General features: G+C 37.9%; 1 protein-coding gene across 1 annotated transcript in view; it reads right to left on the bottom strand.

The window, feature by feature from the left end:
• LOC101572642 (xin actin-binding repeat-containing protein 2) overlaps window positions 1–2204 on the bottom strand; it is an 85922-nt gene extending 83718 nt beyond the window's left edge. Inside the window, exon 1 of the mRNA XM_004646385.2 lies at window positions 2038–2204. The gene's annotated coding sequence lies outside the window, so the exon portion shown is untranslated. The remainder of the gene's footprint in view (window positions 1–2037) is intronic.
• Between the last annotated feature and the right edge of the window lie 6007 nt (window positions 2205–8211).

Genomic DNA, 8211 nt, shown 5'->3' on the forward strand with positions numbered 1-8211 from the left:
CGAATTCAGCAAAATAATCCAATATAGTCCAGTAGTCAATGATAGTGGGTTATCTGCAGAACTGGCAATGTCAGAAGTTGTTGACTTGAGCTTTTTACAGCTCAGCTTATTAATATGGCTTTACTTTTTATACCTCATGTTTATACTTTTCTATTGCATGATTAAGACAAAGATAAAGCAAGACCTATATAACAAAAAATGTAACTTTTGTATCTGACAAAGTCAGTCATATGCCCTCAGAATTTACTTTGAAACCCTGTATTGTAACATCCAGTAAATCAGTGGTGTCCCAAATTTTCTGTTCAAGGAGATTATGGAGCCACAGAAGAAAGTGAACAACAATGTAGAGTGCCTAAGGAGAGTCCCATGGAGAGAAAACATCCTCTCAGGCTTTCACAAAGAGCATATTGATCTGTGACCATTTTAGAATGTCTACTCTCATTTTTTGGGTGGTTGGGAGAAGCTGTCCCTTAAAGATGCCCCCAAGTAGAAGAAAACAGAATCTCTGTCCAAACTCCAGACACAGTCTGGCCAAACAGTTGGCATTTTGCCATATAGCAGATATTTGAAATGCTGACTTTTAGAAATGAATTTAGTTGTTGGTTTATGTGGGGAAAAGATTCAGAGTACATGGAGGAGCAGAGAAATATTTAAGCATAAACTTCAGGACGTTCTAATCTCTTTCTCCACCTTTTAGCTGCTCACTAGCAATCTCTCCTAAACTTCTAAACAGGGGCCCTTTCGTATTAAAATTCCTGGTGCTGAATGTAGTTGAGGTAAATATTTTACTTGTCCTTTTATACCGTGTGCATACAATTTTAAAATAATTCAAACAATCTACAGCTTGTCAGTGACCAAATAGAGCTCTGGTAAAAATAAAATATCTTTCATTTCAGTAGCAGCTGGCTAAATTTAAACCCTGGATTATGTAATCTTAAAGTGTCCTTGCTTTCAGTTGGTGTCACAGGAAATTCTGTTGTAATGTCTCTCCCAAATCACTCAGCCCCTTAACATCTAAACACTTAAGGCACAACGAGACCAAATTAAGGTGTTCCCAGGCAATTGAAGATAGAAAAAATCCATTTGAAACAGTGTACGGGGCATGATACCTTTAAAGCACAATCTCGGTCTTCTCTGTTTAAGTCTGTAGTTACTATAATTAGGGCTGGCAGATCCAACTGGCAGTGCTTTTCTTAATTCCACAAAACATGTAAGAACCTGATTCTTTAATCCTTACTCCAGGAAAACCCCCAGAGGAGATGAGCTCATGGCTAGAGTGAGAACTACAGCATCGAACTAAAACTGGAAACGCATAATTTACCTACATTTCTCTCAGCAAGCTGTAACAGTTGAAAATATTTCAAACTCTTCCTTTCCTCACCACACTTCAAGAAACACCATTCATATTTCATCCAATTTATGCCCATTATAGGCCAACTATTTTTTCCCAGTTTTTATATATTTTAACTCATGACTGCTATTCAATTGGGCTCATTATTCTTCAATATTATGTATGATAAATGCTTTTTTTGCAAAGAGTTTAATATAGGAAGATTTAAATTCCATAGTATAAAGCAATGATGAATGTCATTATAAAAATCCAAATGAATATTTTCATTTGTAACAATTACAATTTGACCTAAAGTCTTTATTGTTCAATCGAAAGAAGCTTCCTCTGCCTACAGAATCATGAAAGTAGTGCCTTACTTTGCTTCCAGGGCCAGGTAGGAAAGAGAAGTAACATTTGATATATCTAACACTATTTTGTGAAACAGTCATTTCCTTCTCCAAAAAAAAAAAAAAAAAAAAAACTTTGCTCATCGTTCCTCCAGAACATACTGAAACTTTGCCTGCTTGCTTTATGTCTATGCTCTTGACTGCTAAAAGCTTTAAATTACGTGGCAAGCTCTAGCCACTAAAGAACATCCATTCCTCCATTTCCTCTCGTGTGCTGGCTGTAGTCACCCTCTTCATGGATGAACCAGGACATTAACAACCTCGGAGGCACTCATGTGCGGGTGACAGTAATCCACATACCTTTCGTAACAGATTCAACCCCAAGTTCGCGGTAATGTCATCTGTCTCTATAGTTCTTCACGGAGTGACTTCCTCCCTTGTTTCCTGTGCAGCAAGTTTCCCAGTCCCCTGAAGCAATCGGTGGCGTGGAGGCCAGCTCCACGGGCAGGTCTGTGCAGCTAGTAGATGGGCAGCTGAATTTATCTTAGCGGTGAGTCTCAAGGATGCAACTGAGCACCTATTTTTAGGAGCTGAGCTCTGTAGAGGTGGGCCCGGGCCAAGCACTCTTTTCAGAAGTGTGTCTCGCAGGGCGCTTTTTCTCACAGTGTCTCCGGTGACGTATGCGTGGCCCTCCCACATGTGCAGTCAGTCAGACTTCCTCTACAGCCACGACCCTTGGGCAGGCTCTGAACTTTCGATCAAAGTGTAAAACACAACCAGCACAGAGGAGGAAATGGAGGAATTAAAGCTCTGGAATGACTTGAACTTTCTAACTCATTTAAATCTTTTAACAGTCAAGAATATAGATATAAAGCAAGTAGGCAAAGTTTCAGTGTATTTTGGAGGAATAATGAATGTGTGTGTGTGTGTGTGTGTGTGTGTGTGTGTGTGTGTGTATTTTAATTTATATATTTGGTATAAGGTCTCACCACACAGCTCAGACTCGGAGTGATCCTCATGTTTTCAGCCTCCCAGTGGTGGGATTATGGATGAGTGTCACCATGCCTGGATTGGGTGTCCGGCTCAGCATGCCTGGGGATAGAGCCGGCATGCATGTACTGCTGGGAATTGAATCCCAGTCTCTGAGCTTGCCAAGGCAGGAACTTAGCCTGCTGAGCTATCTCACTGGCCCTAGTAATGAACATATTTTGGAAAAGGAAATGATGGTTTCACAAAATAGTGTTGGATAAGTCAAATGCTACTTTGATTTTCCAGCTTACCCTGAAAGCAAAGTAAAACTCTACTTTTGTGATTAGACAGGCAGAAGAAGTCCTTTCAGTTACAAAGGCCATGGGAGAGAAGTGGGAAAGCTTTCTAGAGAGGATGCACAGCATAAACACACACACAACCCTGTTCATTATTACCAGCTCTAAGATCATTGGTGTGAGGAAGCCCAGGCAGAGGAAAAGGAGTCACCTCTCACACTCCTGCAAGAACCACACAAAGCATCCTTTGTGGTCACACCACCCTGCAGCCTGCTTTGGAAGAAGGAAGGACCTCAACTAGTGTTGCTAGCTGAGTTCCACATCGCCACTATCTAATGCATTCTAGGTAAAGATAAAACTGCCCACTCTCCCTGTCTTTCTATTATTTTCTTAGCGTGGGGTGCCACGTGTTCCCAGCTGAACTCATGATAAGCCCAAATAAGCAAAAAGTAAATTGCCCTTCTGTTGAGGAAACCACTTTATTTATGTACTCTATTTCATGATCATTGAAAGCTCTGACTGCTGTGTGCCTCATCTTTTTATTCAGATTCCTTGTTTTCTTTTTACATTTAATTAGTTTCACCATTTGCTTCTTTAAAATTCACTCATGAAATTTTTTCTTCCATCTTTCTGTTTTTGCTTTTGAGGAAGAAAATGCCTGTGTAAAAATATGCAGATATTAAAATATTTTATAATTTTGCTGGTTATAATTTTTCCAATGTTCTTAATAGTTTTCAAGCACAAATCACTTAACATTGCAAAAATTAATGGGTATTTTGGTGGAACATTATACAATAATTGGTAATGTAAAAGCAATAAATGCTAGAACTACAGTGGCATTCATTAGTTAACCTAAGGTCAAGCAAAAAGTGTTCCATTATAAAACTAATTAGTTAGCATAATCTGGTTTATCGGAGACACAATATAAAATAGCTAAAACTCGAGGAAAGATAGACCTTGAAGAGCAGGACAAGTGGAGGAGACAATAAAATGTTCATTCATTTTAGCCAGTGGGGCTAGACAAGGACAGCATCCTCACCAAGGTCACGACCACCTATTATTTCCCTGAGTGCAGACACGAGTGTCCTTTATATTGAATACCCATCTAATCTATTACCATAACATGGCTGTGAAAGCAAGATAGATGGATGGATCGATAGGCGACACACAGAAGGATATATGGGTAAAAACCATAAAGTGATTACTTATATCAAAGATCTTAGAGTTCCAAAGGAAAATCGTACCCCTTATTCAAATTGCAAGTGTGCTTCAATCTCCACAGTGCTTAGATACTTTATCTCCAGCTATTAAAGCCTGTGCTGGATTCAACTGAAGCTTGCATGAGGTTTTCTTGTGGAGTAAAATAACTACTGTCAACCTAATGTTCACAGAGAACAATTAAGGTCCTTGAGTTGATCACCAAGAGAATATACATAAGGCATAAGAGATCAGCCAAAATATAAGACCCAAAGGGAGAAGAAAGACAAAAACCTTGCAAATGTGACCTAATGGTTTGAGATTATGTCTGAAAGTATTATGAATTTCTTTTGTATCTAGAGGGCGAAAATCTAGGCTTGGCTCAGGAAGATCTCTGCTGAGTGGGTGGGTAACAGAGGAACTTTGGTCAGTTATATAGGATGGAGGCAATAAATTGGAAAGTAGGAGCAGGGTATGGTGGCACAGTAGCTTGTAATCCCAGCTACTCTGGAGATGAGGAATAGGGACCATAGTCTCTGGCCATCCTGGTAATTTAGACACAGTCTGAAGCTAAAAAGAAGGCTTGCAGATGTAGCTCAGTGACCTCTGGTTTTAGTTCTGAGTACATACATACATACATACATACATACATACATATATACATACATACGTACATAATAGGAGACCTCGATTCTAACTTTTCCTCAAGATATTCACTGAATTCTAAATAACATAAATAAAATTCTAAATTTTCTCTAGGGGAGAAAAGCTTGAACCTCCAATAAAGGTAACCTTAGTTGAAGTTCTTTTGGCTTTGTTTCTGACATCACAATAGTTGATTGTTTTACTTTTTATTAATTAATTTTATTTGTACATTGGAGATATACATAAAGATCACATTCATCATAGGGAATTTGTATGTGTGCATGATATAATTTAATTGTTTTTCTCCCTTCCCTGTCTTCAAACCCTCTTCTCTTGTCCATTTACAAAAGGTCCATTTCCAATTTTTTTCTTCTTTATTCATTTTTTTCTCTTGCTTCTTTTTCCCTTCTCCCTTCTCTAGTTCACCTTCTTATTTGAGCATTGTCTTCCTATTTGATGAGGTCTAGTATACAGTTTGGTCCTTATTTATAATTTCATTTTCTCATGCCAGATAAATAATGCAATATTAAGAGTATGGTCTCACGGTGCATCGATTTACTTAGAAATGTCTCAGATTTTTTCTTCTTTATAGTTGAGCAGTACTCTCATTAGTATTTTAAAAAAAAAAACCCACACCTTCCGTATCTATTCGTCTGTTGACTCTGTTTCCAAGATTTACTTCTTATAAACCATGCTGCTATGAATATGGTGTGCATGGGGCCTGGGAGATGGCTCAGTGGACTAAGTGCTTCCCTGGCAAGCGCAAGGGCCTGAGTTCAATCCCCAGTTCCACCAAAAATAAAAAAAATAAATATGATGTGCATAGATTGCTGTGGTATGATGTTTTTAATTCTTTCAAGAAGATACCAAGAGGGAGAATAACTGGGTTGACTGGAACCTGTAGTTTTAGTCTGTATACTGATTTTCACTGGGGTTGCACAAGTATACACACTTCCATAAACAGGGGAGCAAGGTTCCTTCTCCCCCACAGACCCACCAGAAATTTTTATTGCTTGATTTTTTTAAAAATTATTTTTATTCTTTCTTGATTGAGATAGGATATCAGCATACTTTAATTTGCATCTCTGAAATAATCAGTGATGTTAAACATGTTTTCATATATTTATTTTTTGCATCTACTTCTTCATCTGAGAAGTGTCCATTCATCTCAGATGCCTATTTTTGGATTGGTCTTTAATTTTGGAGGATCTGATTTTGTTGAGTTATTTCTATATTGTACCTATCCATCCTTTGTCTGAGGAACAGCTGAAAAAGTTTTATTTCCCAGTCTGTTACTCTGTTGATGATTTCTTCTGCTGTGCAAAAGGTTTTTAATAAGATGAGATTCAACTTGTTGATTTGTTGCAATAATTTCTGTGTGCCTGGAGTTTGGTTTATAACGTCTTTGCCAACACCTGTGGTATAGAAGCTCTATCTATTCTCTCTTGCAGTGCAATTAGTGGTTCTGCTTAATATTTAGATCTTTAGTCCCTGCTGATTTTAGCTTAGTACATGGTGAACGACACAGTCTATTTTTCACCATCAGCATATAGAAAGCCAGTTTTTCAAGTACCATTTAACAGGGAGGCTGTCTTTCTTCCAGTGAAGGTATTTGGCCCCTTTGTCAAAGATAAGGTGGCTGAGTATATTTGCAGTTCTTTCTGCAACTTCTGATCTGTCTCAATGACCCCTGAGTTTATTTTATTTTCTGTAGTGTGCTGTTTTTTTTAAGTATAATTTTCTTTTATTTTGAAGAATAAAAACAAGAGCAAGAAGGACAAAAGCAAAGACAGAAACAGGGTAACTTGCAACAACCCATATGCTATAGATTTTCGAAACAAGGGCAGCTGATCAACAGTGATGCTGCTATTTATTTTTGTCATCAAACCTGTTGCTCAGATTAACAAATAGAGTTGTGCAAGATGGGAGATATGATTGAATATTACCACATGTTTTCAAGAAATCATAAATTTTTGTTCTATCTCATTTTATTTTATTATCTGTTTTATTTTTTTCTGTATTTTAGGGAAGGGTCTACAGGGTGTTCAGGGTCTCACTACTAGATCAGACTCATAGTGACTCTCCTATTTACAGTCTCCCACGTGCCGGGATTACAGGTGTGCGCCACCATGCCCAGTCTCAATTGCTGTCTCAGTGTGCCCCAGGGGAGGGGCTGACATGGCAGCCTGGGGGATCAAACCCCTGGGCCCTGTGCCTGCTTGCAGGCGCTTTAATCTGCTGAGCTATTTGTCTGGTGATTTTTATTACCTTTAAAAAATTACTTTAAAGAAAGTATAGTACTAATTGATATGACATTAGAAACAGTACACGTTAAGAAGACCAAAATGACAGGCATTTCAATCATGATTTTAGTATTACACATTGGTGTCCTTAATGTAGTTACTTAGTTCACAGATACTAGCACAGAAAGTTAGTCATGGTGAGATTTCTACCCACTCATTGCTACATCTCCCTAGTATATGAACTCAAAAGTAGAAATAAAAACTGAAAGGTATAACAGACACAGTTAAATGGAAAGAAACAAAACTTAAGGATTAATCATGCTGCTTTTACCACGATAGCTTTATAGTATGGAAATGTTCTTGTTCCAAATGAATTTTAGGAATGTTTTGTCTTTCTCTGTAAGTTATGCTAATGATATTTTGATCTGAATCGCATCAAATCTTGTGCAGTAATTTTGAGAGTATGACTGATTTTACTATGTTGGTTCTTCCTACCCATGAGTGAAGTATGTCTTTCTAATTTCTAATATCATCTTCTATCTCCTCTTACAGAGTGCTTTAGTTTTCAATGTAGAGACCTTTTACTTCCCTTATTAGATTGACTGCTAAGTATTTTATTTTTTTCAGTGCTACTATGAAAGGTATGAGTTTCTTAGTTCCTCTCTCAGTGGGTTTGTTGTTTGTGTACAGGAATGTTATTGATTTTTGAGTGTTGACTTTATATTCAGTTACACAACTGAATTTCATTATTAAATTTAGAAGTGTTTTTGTGGAGCTTTTGGGATTTTCCATGTAGGGTATTGTATCATCTACAAATAATGGTTATTTAACTTCTTCCTTCCCCTATCTTTATTTCTCTTATTTATTTGTTCTAATTGTTTTGGATAATATTTCTAGAAAAAGTAATATAATTTATTTATTTTTTACAGGGTCTTACTATGCAGTTCAGACTTATATTGATCCTCCTGGATCAGCCTCCCCAACACTGGGATTGCAGGCATGTGTCACCATGCCTGTTGTTGGTGACCAGCACAGCATGTCTGGAGTTCTGGGACCAGCATGGCATGCAGTACTGGAGACTGAACCCTGGTCCTTGCACTTGCCAGGCAGGTACTTATACTGCTGAGCTCTCGCTCCTGCCTCCAGGCTTATATTGAATAGGAGTGAAATGGTGGACACATGCC

This window comes from Octodon degus, unplaced genomic scaffold, assembly GCF_000260255.1.
Source record: "Octodon degus isolate 3935 unplaced genomic scaffold, OctDeg1.0 scaffold00267, whole genome shotgun sequence".
NCBI classification, from domain to species: Eukaryota; Metazoa; Chordata; class Mammalia; order Rodentia; family Octodontidae; genus Octodon; species Octodon degus.